This window comes from Anomaloglossus baeobatrachus, chromosome 2 (genome assembly GCF_048569485.1).
Source record: "Anomaloglossus baeobatrachus isolate aAnoBae1 chromosome 2, aAnoBae1.hap1, whole genome shotgun sequence".
Lineage (NCBI taxonomy): Eukaryota > Metazoa > Chordata > Amphibia > Anura > Aromobatidae > Anomaloglossus > Anomaloglossus baeobatrachus.
The window spans coordinates 14,238,388-14,252,245 of NC_134354.1; the positions used below are offsets into that span (position 1 = coordinate 14,238,388).

At 45.9% G+C, this 13,858-nt stretch overlaps 1 protein-coding gene across 2 annotated transcripts in view; it reads right to left on the bottom strand.

Moving 5' to 3' along the window:
* The window catches only part of LSAMP (limbic system associated membrane protein), a 984,979-nt gene that overhangs the window by 49,113 nt on the left and 922,008 nt on the right, over positions 1 to 13,858 (bottom strand). The window lies entirely within an intron of this gene.

The window sequence follows — 13,858 nt, forward strand, 5'->3', positions numbered from 1 at the left end:
ATTCTTCAATCTGTAACATTAATCTCTGCTAGCATTGAACTGTGACAATAACACATCGACATTGGGTTTCCATTGTCTTGGCAGCATGGATCCATCAATGTGCGGTTGTGTGGTTTGTTCTTTCCATTCCCGACCTCTGCTTGCTGTCAGTGAATGGTGCGGTCGCTGTATACATCCCACAGAAGGCTAGCTACATGTATAATAATGACAATCCTCTGCGAGCCGAACAGTCTGATACATTGTTACAATCGGGGCAGGTGAAATGTATCAGGACAGATATTGATCTTCCGAGATTTCATAGAGGAGGTCTCGGGTTTTAGCCCCTGCATTCAGATTATTCACTGCAAGAAATCAGAGATGTGGACGAAAACCACAAACTGCTGCAAAAAGTGGCAGAAGTATCTATTCCCCACTGATTACATGTCATTTATATCAAACCAATGTGACCTTCTCTATTTCCATGATAAACGCTCATTTAACTGCACCTTGTAAATCAAACACCCCCCAAAAGTGTTTACCATAGTATCTAAAGCTGATACATAGTAGTCACCTTTCATTTTGGGTAAACAGGGAGCACTCGTCCTCTGTCCTCCCTGCGAGTCTCCATATACAGACCAGTAATTGTGGAGAGGATATAATTACAGTGACATGTATACGCGGACACACAGGGAGGACGCAGGAGGTTTCCTTGGAGGGTGACGGACTCTAGTCATCCTCGTGCCCCGTTAGTCGGCGGTTTTTATTTTAGTCATGTATTGTAGCCCCTCTGATCTTGCATTGCTCTTTTGCACTGTATGTTTCTATTTTGCATTTTATTTTATTGCTCGGACAGAGGATGGTGACGGCGTGTGAGATTTGTGTTTTCAGCCTTGGCATAGACTTGTGTTCAGTGCAGCAAGGCTTTCTATGTGCTTTACAATGCCAAGTCACACTGCACTGCAGCAACCTAGGAGTTAAAATCCAGAGAAGGGGAATGACAGCCAGAGGTTTATAGGGGCTGATGTTCCTTCATATACTGTAAGTTACAGAGGGCCTGAGACACCAGCAGGGGGCCAGAGTCAGTCGCAGGGGGCCTGAGTCAGTCACAGGGGGCCTGAGTCACCAGCAGGGGGCCTGAGTCACCAGCAGGGGGCCTGAGTCAGTCGCAGGGGGCCTGAGTCAGTCACAGGGGGCCTGAGTCACCAGCAGGGGGCCTGAGTCAGTCGCAGAAGGCCTGAGTCAGTCGCAGGGGGCCTGAGTCACCAGCAGGGGGCCTGAGTCAGTCGCAGAAGGCCTGAGTCAGTCGCAGGGGGCCTGAGTCACCAGCAGGGGGCCTGAGTCAGTCGCAGAAGGCCTGAGTCAGTCGCAGGGGGCCTGAGTCAGTCACAGGGGGCCTGGGTCAATCGCAGGGGGCCTGAGTCAGTCACAGGGGGCCTGAGTCAGTCACAGGGGGCCTGAGTCAGTTGCAGAGGGCCTGAGTCAGTTGCAGAGGGCCTGAGTCAGTTGCAGAGGGCCTGAGTCAGTTGCAGAGGGCCTGAGTCAGTTGCAGAGGGCTTGAGTCAGTTACAGAGGGCCTGAGTCAGTTGCAGAGGGCTTGAGTCAGTCACAGAGGGCCTGAGGCAATCACAGAGGGCCTGAGTCAGTCGTAGAGGGCTTGAGTCAGTCACAGAGGGCCTGAGGCAATCACAGAGGGCCTGAGTCAGTCACAGAGGGCCTGAATCTGTTGCAGAAAGCCTGAGTTAGTCGCAGGGGGCCTGAATTAGTCACAGAGGGCTTGAGTCACTTGCAGAAGGCCTGAGTCAGTCGCAGGGGGCCTATACAGTGAAAAAAAGTGAGAGTTAACATCTTAAACTGTGTCCAACTTCTGAACACTGATAGATTCAAATTGAATTCCTGAGAAGAAAATATTAACCTTTCCCATAGTTGCCCTGGTATAAACTAATATTTGTCGTATATCCCTATTCTAATATGGCGTAACAGGGCTTGTTGAGGTGCGCCCAGCTCATTCTGTCTCTTCCTCCCTCCCCACGCCTGCTATCCAATCATTCATCGTACCATGGGCAGTGTGATGTCTGGGATGCTGGGTGCGACATGGGACGAGGTGACTGGCAGGCGGCATGCGCTGAATCTCAAACAGGTGGACAATATGAATGTGCACACTATATAAGCAGACCAGAACACTGCCCAAGTGCTCCTGATGAAGCTGGGGGCGAAACACGCGTCGGGGCACTGGGCAGTGTGATCTTTATTTTTGCTACATTTACCATGGCGTACTTTGGTGGGTACCCGTTATGTTTGCACTATGGCACTTTACATGTTTAACCTGGCAGTAAGTGTCGTGTCCTCCTAAGAGTCTGGTATTTCATTGCTTTGCAGACTGCAGGGGGCGCAGTGAGATTCAGTCTGCACCTTTTTTATCCATAGCCTTTCCTATAGTCTGCTCTGCCACATTATCCCTAATTCATTGGTTTAATCGACAATGGACTGAGTATAAAAGCGACATCTCCTGCATCCAAGGAAGCAGCGATCAATAGGATGTTTCCCTGCATTTTGCTGTCGCGGTATATGGATCTTACCGCTGCAGGGACCATAACTTAGATGAGATGGGTGGGAAGGGGTTAACACATACAATTTCCATTTACTTAAGTCCTTCTTGACGTCAATAACCCACGAGATATAATTAGCCGCTCAATCATTGATTTACGAGATTTTTAACCCGGCAAAATACATATTCAGTGCGGAGCAAACGGAGATGATAACATTAATGCCGCCATTAATAGGCAGCCGCAATATAATCCTGCTATAGAGTGCAGTCTCTGAGGCCAGGTTATAGGGCTCTGTATATCATCATAATGTATTGCTCAGAGCTGCCCAGATGGCAGCGCTCAGGTCATGGTCTGCCCCCGACAAAGCTGATTGTGCTGCATAATGGCATTTGTAGTAAGCCTCTAAGCTTGCACTCAGCTGTAGGCACCGGCTGTGGTAATAGAGATGTGCGGCGCTCACATAGATTAGATGGATTTCATTTATAGGGTTATATCCATATTCTGAGGGCAGCAGAACACACAAAAATGGGTTTATAGCAACTAAGCTGCAATATGAAAATTCACCACTAGGTGGCGATGCAGTGCAACAGAAATCTCCCAGATGGTGCACAAAGTGTACAGACTGCACAGTTACTATATATTTAATTATTTAATGTAAGTTTTTATGCACAGACAAGGGTTGCTGGTACTTGTAGTGCACATCCCTTATATATCCTATAGGGAAACGTGTGGGAGGCAGACATCATGGTAGAAGCTTTGATTGGGATTTCTACGAATCAATCAGTAGCGCCTTTATAGCTCTATATGGGAGTATTATGTGTTCATTATATGGTCCTGTTCAGTTTTTTGGTGAATGGTGCTGTTATGTAGTCACATTATGGTATGCTGTCACATGCATGGCAGTGTTATAAGTAACATATTCACTGTTACATGGTAGAATCGTGCCGTCACTATATGGCACTATTATGCAGCCGAGGCAGTATTATCTTGGCATTCTATTTGTATATTATTTACCACTATTGTGAAGACTGTGGCATAGCCTAAGGGGGGCCGGGGATTGCCCAAGTCACCAAATACTATGGGGGAGCATCACTTTGTTCCCCTCTGCAAAATGAGCCAAGACTCCACTCACTGAGCCACGTCTTCTTGAAGCAGCTCCTGAGTAGACAGATTTCTCGCCCGGCGGCTGGTGACATGTATAAAGTGATTGGTTGCTGCCTATGCAGAGCACGGAAGTCATTGATAAACTAATCTCAGCTACTTTGCTCTGCATAGGCAGCAACAGTAATAATTATATAGGTTGCATTTGCTGCACTGTACTCTCCGATAGCTCATAAGGGACCGGGTAGGAAAATTATCCCAAATATAATAACCATCCCCTTTAAGAAAAAAATCCACTAACATTAGAATAACATTTTCATTCTAACATAGATTTTGTGACCCTATTTATGGCTAGGACTAGTGTTAGGCTTACAGGGGTTGTCCACTCTCAGTCTACACGTTTGCAGTCTCTGTATGTGGCTGCAGAATTGTGAACCCTCACATTGCACGCATTATGACCACCGCTCCCGGCTCTCGCAGTGCGCACCCTGCTCTGCAACATTTAGAATGGACAACCCCTTTAAGGTCAGAATGAGTGTTAGAGCGAGGAATAGTTTTAAGGTTAAGGTTCGGGTGAGTGTTAAAGGGGGCTTTACACGCTGCGGCATCGCTAGCGATAGCACCCGCCCACGTCGCTGTTTCGTCATGGGGGTGATCGCTGTCGTAGCAAACATTATCGCTATGGCAGCGTCACACGCACATACCTGTTCAGCGACGTCGCTGGAGACACCGAACAATCTCTCCTTTAAGGGGGCGGGTCGTGCGGTGTCACAGCGACGTCACTAAGCAGCCGCCCAATAGAAGCAGAGGGGCGGAGATGAGCGGTCGTAACATCCCGCCCACCTCCTTCCTCATTGCTGGTGGACGCAGGTAAGGAGATGATCGGCGCTCCTGCAGTGTCACACGTAGCGATGTCTGCTGCCGCAGGAAGAACGAGCAACCAGCGGCATGCACCACCAACGATATTATGAAAAGGAGCGGCGTGTCAACCATCAACGATTTTTGACCTTTTTGCGATCGTTGGTCATCGCTCCTTTTAGTCACACGCTGCAATGTCGCTAACGGCGCCGGATGTGCGTCACAAACGACGTGACCCCGACGATGTATCGTTAGCGATGTCGCAGAGTGTAAAGCCCCCTTTTGTCAGCCTCCTATATACAGTATGAGCCCCCACATAGCCTCCTATATACAGTATGAGCCCCCACATAGCCTCCTATATACAGTATGAGCCCCCACATAGCCTCCTATATACAGTATGAGCCCCCACATAGCCTCCTATATACAGTATGAGCCCCCACATAGCCACCTATATACAGTATGAGCCCCCACATAGCCTCCTATATACAGTATGAGCCCCCACATAGCCTCCTATATACAGTATGAGCCCTCACATAGCCACCTATATACAGTATGAGCCCCCACATAGCCTCCTATATACAGTATGAGCCCTCACATAGCCACCTATATACAGTATGAGCCCCCACATAGCCACCTATATACAGTATGAGCCCTCACATAGCCCCCTATATACAGTATGAGCCCCCACATAGCCACCTATATACAGTATGAGCCCCCACAAAGCCTCCTATATACAGTATGAGCCCTCACATAGCCTCCTATATACAGTATGAGCCCCCACATAGCCTCCTATATACAGTATGAGCCCTCACATAGCCACCTATATACAGTATGAGCCCCCACAAAGCCTCCTATATACAGTATGAGCCCTCACATAGCCTCCTATACACAGTATGAGCCCCCACATAGCCTCCTATATACAGTATGAGCCCTCACATAGCCACCTATATACAGTATGAGCCCCCACAAAGCCTCCTATATACAGGATGAGCCCTCACATAGCCTCCTATATACAGTATGAGCCCCCACATAGCCTCCTATATACAGTATGAGCCCCCACAAAGCCTCCTATATACAGTATGAGCCCTCACATAGCTTCCTATACACAGTATGAGCCCCCACATAGCCCCCTATATACAGTATGAGCCCTCACATAGCCTCCTATATACAGTATGAGCCCCCACATAGCCACCTATATACAGTATGAGCCTCCACATAGCCACCTATATACAGTATGAGCCCTCACATAGCCTCCTATATACAGTATGAGCCCCCACATAGCCACCTATATACAGTATGAGCCCCCACATAGCCCCCTATATACAGTATGAGCCCTCACATAGCCTCCTATATACAGTATGAGCCCCCACATAGCCACCTATATACAGTATGAGCCCCCACATAGCCACCTATATACAGTATGAGCCCTCACATAGCCCCCTATATACAGTATGAGCCCCCACATAGCCTCCTATATACAGTATGAGCCCCCACAAAGCCTCCTATATACAGTATGAGCCCTCACATAGCCTCCTATACACAGTATGAGCCCCCACATAGCCCCCTATATACAGTATGAGCCCTCACATAGCCTCCTATATACAGTATGAGCCCCCACATAGCCACCTATATACAGTATGAGCCCCCACATAGCCACCTATATACAGTATGAGCCCTCACATAGCCTCCTATATACAGTATGAGCCCCCACATAGCCACCTATATACAGTATGAGCCCCCACATAGCCCCCTATATACAGTATGAGCCCTCACATAGCCTCCTATATACAGTATGAGCCCCCACATAGCCACCTATATACAGTATGAGCCCCCACATAGCCACCTATATACAGTATGAGCCCTCACATAGCCCCCTATATACAGTATGAGCCCCCACATAGCCACCTATATACAGTATGAGCCCCCACAAAGCCACCTATATACAGTATGAGCCCCCACATAGCCACCTATATACAGTATGAGCCCCCACAAAGCCTCCTATATACAGTATGAGCCCTCACATAGCCACCTATATACAGTATGAGCCCCCACAAAGCCTCCTATATACAGTATGAGCCCTCACATAGCCTCCTATATACAGTATGAGCCCTCACATAGCCTCCTATATACAGTATGAGCCCTCACATAGCCTCCTATATACAGTATGAGCTCTCACATAGCCCCCTATATACAGTATGAGCCCTCACATAGCCTCCTATATACAGTATGAGCCCCCACAAAGCCTCCAATATACAGTATGAGCCCTCACATAGCCTCCTATATACAGTATGAGCCCTCACATAGCCCCCTATATACAGTATGAGCCCTCACATAGCCCCCTATATACAGTATGAGCCCTCACATAGCCCCCTATATACAGTATGAGCCCCCACATAGCCTCCTATTTACAGTATGAGCCCCCACATAGCCTCCTATATACAGTATGAGCTCTCACATAGCCCTCTATATCTATATACAGTATGATCCCTCACATAGCCTCCTATATACAGTATGAGCCCCCACATAGCCTCCTATATACAGTATGAGCCTCCACATAGCCTCCTATATACAGTATGAGCTCTTACATAGCCTCCTATATACAGTATGAGCCCCCACATAGCCTCCTATATACAGTATGAGCTCTCACATAGCCCCTATATACAGTATGAGCCCCCACATAGCCTCCTATATACAGTATGAGCCCACACATAGCCTCCTATATACAGTATGAGCCCCCACATAGCCTCCTATATACAATATGAGCCCTCACATAGCCTCCTATATACAGTATGAGCCCCCACATAGCCTCCTATATACAGTATGAGCCCACACATAGCCTCCTATATACAGTATGAGCCCCCACATAGCCTCCTATATACAGTATGAGCCCTCACATAGCCTCCTATATACAGTATGAGCCCTCACATAGCCTCCTATATACAGTATGAGCTCTCACATAGCCTCCTATATACAGTATGAGCCCCAGATAGCCTCCTATATACAGTATGAGCCCTCACATAGCCTCCTATATACAGTATGAGCCCTCACATAGCCTCCTATATACAGTATGAGCCCTCACATAGCCTCCTATATACAGTATGAGCCCTCACATAGCCCCCTTATATACAGTATGAGCCCTCACATAGCCTCCTATATACAGTATGAGCTCTCACATAGCCTCCTATATACAGTATGAGCCCTCACATAGCCTCCTATATACAGTATGAGCTCTCACATAGCCCCTATATACAGTATGAGCCCTCACATAGCCTCCTATATACAGTATGAGCTCTCACATAGCCCCTATATACAGTATGAGCTTTCACATAGCCTCCTATATACAGTATGAGCCCTCACACAGTCCCCCTATATACAGTATGACCCCTCACACAGCCCCCCTATATATAGTATGAGCCCTCACATAGCCCCCCTATATACAGTATGAGCCCTCACATAGCCCCCCTATATACAGTATGAGCCCTCACATAGCCCCCCTATATACAGTATGAGCCCTCACATAGCTCCCAATATAAACCAAAAGCCCCCACACAGCTCTTTGTATAAAGCAGGAGTCCCCACACAGCCCTCTATGTACAGTTTAAGCCACATATATTCTCCTCTATACATTATGAACCCCCCACAACCCCTTATATACAGCATGAGCCCTCTCTTGGCCTCCTATGTACAGAATAAGCCCCACATATTCTCCTATATACAGCATGAGCCCCACATGGCCTCTTATACACAGTATGAACCCACCACACAGCCCCCTATTTACACTATGAGCCCCAGCATAGTCTCCTATACACAGTATGAGCCCCCACATGGCCTCTTATACACAGTATGAGCCCACCACACAGCCACCTATTTACACTATGAGTACCCAACATAGTCTCCTATACACAGTATGAGTCCCCACATGGCCTCTATATACAGTATGAACCCCAACATAGTCTCCTATACACAGGATGAGCCCCATAAAGCCTCCCATATACAGCATGAGCCCACACACAGCCCTCTATATACAGTATGAACCCCAACATAGTCACCTATACACAGGATGAGCCCCATAAAGCCTCCCATATACAGCATGAGCCCACACACAGCCCTCTATATACAGTATGAACCCCAACATAGTCTCCTATACACAGGATGAGCCCCATAAAGCCTCCCATATACAGCATGAGCCCACACACAGCCCTCTATATACAGTATGAACCCCAACATAGTCTCCTATACACAGGATGAGCCCCATAAAGCCTCCCATATACAGCATGAGCCCACACACAGCCCTCTATATACAGTATGAACCCCAACATAGTCTCCAATATACAGGATGAGCCCCATAAAGCCTCCTATATACAGCATGAGCCCACACACAGCCCTCTATATACAGTATGATAACCAGTGGCTGGTTTTCTAATTTTAGCCTGGGACAAGCACCCACCAGTGTCCCACGAGTTGCGGCCGCCCATCCTTCACCTCTGGCTGCTGCACTAACCATCGGAGGTAGCAAGGCTTTAATAACAGAGGTTGGGGCTGAATTCATATTTGGATCACAAATATATGTGCAATTCTATATATACAATCCAAGGTGAAAGGGCAAACTATATTGGCATTAGTATTTTCTAAAAATACAATACATATCATCAGGGGATGATGGGATCAAAACTGGACAAGTGTAAAGGACTAAGGGGGTGCTACAGGTCAATGGGGTAAAGGCAGGGTCGGATTGGGGTGTCTGGGGCCCCCAGGAAGGGCTGACTCCGGGGACTCACACTACAGCTATATGCAAATACTTGTTAGCTGCTATCCCCGTGATAGTGGAGCATCGTCTGGGGAATGAATGGATCAGTGGTTGAGTTGAACCCGAGCTCCAGTTTAATGGGGATACAAACTCCCCATGCTGCCGCTCAGTGCGGTCCCAGCAGTCGGACCCCACAGATCAATAAGTCATCACTTATCCTGCGGAGAAGCGATTACTTGTTTTCACTGGAGAACCCTTTAAGTGCATCTCTATAGCTGTGTAATAGGCACAGGACAGGGAGGGGTTAAATGTCCAAGTATTTAATGTGTAATGGAAATAATCTTCTCTTAATTAATATCAGAGACAACAAATGACCTCAATACACAACACAATTCAATACACCAAGACTCATAACACCACATACAAGGGAGAAATACTGCCACACTGTGACCAGTCCACATAATACCACCACATAGTGACCAAATATTATCACATACAGCGGACAATTACCTCTACATTGTTAATAGACCACATACTACCACCACATAGTGACCAAATATTATCACATACAGCGGACAATTACCTCTACATTGTTAATAGACCACATACTACCACCACATAGTGACCAAATATTATCACATATAGGGTACAATTTCCTCCACATTGTGACCAGACCACATAATACCTCCACATAGTGACCGAATATTATCACATACAAGAGACAAATACCTCCACACTGTGACCAGACCACATAATACAACTACATAGTGACCAAATATTATCACATACGGGGGACAAATACCTCCACACTGTGACCAGACCACATAATACAACTACATAGTGACCAAATATTATCACATACGGGGGACAAATACCTCCACACTGTGACCAGACCACATAATACCACCACATAGTGACCAAATGTTATCACATACAGTGGACAAATACCGCCACACTGTGACCAGACCACATAATACCACCACATAGTGACCAAATATTATCACATACAGGGTACAATTACCTCCACATTGGGACCAGACCACATAATACCTCCACATAGTGAACGAATATTATCACATACAGGGGACAAATACCTCCACACTGTGACCAGACCACATAATACCACCACATAGTGACCAAATATTACCACATAGAAGAGAGAAATACTGCCACACCAAGATCAGACCACATATTACAACCAAAAGTGACTGAATACTACAATACTGATCATGAATAAAAACCACAATACTACAGGAGCTCTGGATATACTGTATAGTGTATACCAGGGGTGGGCAATTATTTTTCTCCAGGGGCCACATGGGAGACCATGACTGTTGTGGAGGCTGAACTAATAGGCTGAAATTAATTTTGCTCAATATTGTTTTATATTAATGTTCATTATATCAATTAATAATGAAAATAATTAAGTATACTGACACCCCCTATATACAGTATGAGCCACATATCACCCGCTACATACAGTGTGAGCCCCCACACTGCCCCCTATATACAGCATGACCTACTCACAGCCTCTCATAGTACACATGGCTTCAGACCCCCTGCCCCTCATAATATACATGGCCAGTCCTCCCAGGCCCTCATAACATACATGGTGGCAGACCCCCAGCCCATTATAATATACCTAGCCACAGACCTGAATTCCCTCATAATATACATTGCCACAGTCACCCCCAGCTCCTTGTAATATACGTAGCCGAGGACCTCCAGCCCCTCATAATATACATGACAGAAGACCCTCAGCCCCTCATAATATACATTGCCGCAGTCCCCCCCAGCCCCTTATAATATACATGGCCGCAGACCCCTGTGCTACAGCTGTCCATCAGGCGTCCATTGGAGTCAGGCCTGTCTGCAGCATTAGGGGTAGTGCTGTCAGGTCTGTATGTATGAGACCACCACCGCATTGTGCCCCTGATAGTCGGCCGCACCCCCCCTCTCCCCCCCACTGACACTCTGTTAGGTGAGATTCCTCTTCCGCTTAACACAAAAGCCGTTTCACATCAGATGCTTCCCGGGAGCGCAGCTCTGAAGCGTCTTCCTCCTCCTTAACCTAATGACATGCTGCCACTTATTACAAGCTGCACAGCACTCAGCGCATTAAACTCAATTGCACTTTTAAGCATCGGACAAGTTATAGAGACATTTAAAAGCTTCTCAAACATTTAGGGCTTTCCAAAAAAAAATCCCATGTCACGGAGCGTCGGTGCAGCCGTCCGCATCATGAATATTTAATAACCCCGCAGGATACATTATTTATGACTCCGACAAACAACTGTATCTTTAAATCACCGGAGAGCGGCGGTATTATGTTCATCACACTTGGCGGAACTTATTGTTCTACGGAAATTGTATTCACCAAATGTATCGAGCGCGTGTCATATATTTATGGGGAATTGTATTTACTGCTCACTATGTGACACACATCAGAGAATTACACTGAATGAAGGTCCAATAATCCGGCATCCAATAATCCAGAAAATCTGATAACCCGGCACAAGAAACGAGCAAAGAGGAAAATCCTGCAAATGAAGATTATACGGAACAGGTATATCAGCTGTGTCCGATATAGTCACTACCGAGATATAGGCAGGTGTGTATATACTGTATATATGTGTGTGTATATACTATGTGTGTATACTGTATACACTGTACGTGTGTGTATGTACTGAATGTGTGTGTATATATTGTATATATACTATGTGTGTATATACTGTATATATGGTATGTGTGTGTATATACTGTATGTATATATACTGTATATACGGTATGTGTGTGTATATACTGTATGTGTATATACTGTATATACGGTATGTGTGTGTATATACTGTATGTGTATATACTGTATATACTGTATGTGTGTGTTTATATACTGTGTATACGGTATGTGTGTGTATATACTGTATGTGTTTATATACTGTATATACTGTGTGTGTGCATATACTGTATGCATGTATATGCTCTATATACTATATGTGTGTGTATATACTGTACGTGTGTATATATACCGTGTGTGTATATACTGTATATATTATATGTGTATATACTGTACGTGTGTGTGTATATACCATACGTGTGTGTATATACTGTATATATTATGTGTGAGTATACACTGTATGTGTGTGTATATACTGGATATACTATGTGTGTATATACTGTATGGGTTGTATATAATGTATATACTGCACATGTATGTATGCACACTATAGCAGTATTGGTTGGCCTATATTTTTGTATATATATATAATATACATATAGCTCTTCCTTGGAAAAGTATTCATACCCCTCCACAATTTTTTCATGTTAAATCCACAAACAAATGTATTTTATTGCGATTTTATGTGACAGTAACTTCAAGTATTTGTGAAGTGAAAAGAAAACGATACCGGGTTTTCTAAATATTTTAACTTTCTAAATCTGAAAATTGTGAGGGGCATTTGTATTCAGCCCCCTCTAGTCTGACACCCCTAAATAAAATCCTAAGTGACCAATCGCCTGCAGAAGTCACTGATCAGTGCATGGCTCCTCCTCCTGAGTGTGACTTATCAGTATAACTACAGCTGATCTGTGAAGGCCTCAGAGGTTTGTGTGAGAAGATCAGGGATCAAACAGCATTGTGAAAACCAAGGAACCCACCAGACAGGTCAGGGATAAAGAGGAGGAAAGCAGGATTAGGTTACAGAAAAGCTTTGAATATCTCATGAAGCAGTGTTCAATCCATCATCCAGAAATGGAAGTACAGCACAACTGCAAACCTACAAGACATGGCCAACTGCAGGAACTGACAACCCAAGAAAGAGAGCACTAATGAGAGAAGAGCTGAGAGGCCCATCATCACTGGAGGAGCTGCAGAGATCACAGCTCAGGGGGAGAATCTGTCCACAGCACGACTATTAGTTGTAGACTCCACAAATCGGCACTTTATGGAAGCGTGACAAGAGGAAAGACATTTCTGAAAGCAAAAAGCCATAAGAAGCTCCATTTGTAGCTTTCGCGAGCAGTGGATGAAGGTGCTCTGGTCAGGTGAGACCACAGGAGATCTTTTTGGGCTAAATGTAAAACGCTATGTGTGGAGGTAAACTAACACTGCACATCATTCTAAAAACACCCTCCCCACCGTCACACATGGTGGAGGCCGTAGCCGTATCCTGCTGTGGGGAGGCTTTTCTTCAGCAGGGGCAGGGAAGACGGTCAGAGGTGATGGAAGATGGATGGAGATAATTACAGGACAATCCTGGATGAGAACCTATTAAAAGCTGCAGAAGATCTGAGACCGGGGCATAGCTTCACCTTCCAGCAGGACAACCACCCTCAACATCCTGCAGATCTACAATGGAGGGTTCAGATCAGAGCATATTCCTGTGTGTGAGCGGCCGAGTCACAGTCCAGACCCAAATCCACCGAGAATCTGTGACAAGACGGGAAAATCACCGATCACAGACGTCTCCATCCAACCTCACTGAGCGAGAGAAGAGGAAAATGTCACCTCCAGATGAGCAAAGCTGGAGAGACCCCAAAAGACAGAGGAAGGTGGTCCTACAAAGTACTGACTCCAGGGGCTGAATACAAATGCAAGACAAAGAACGGTGGTCCTACAAAGTACTGACTC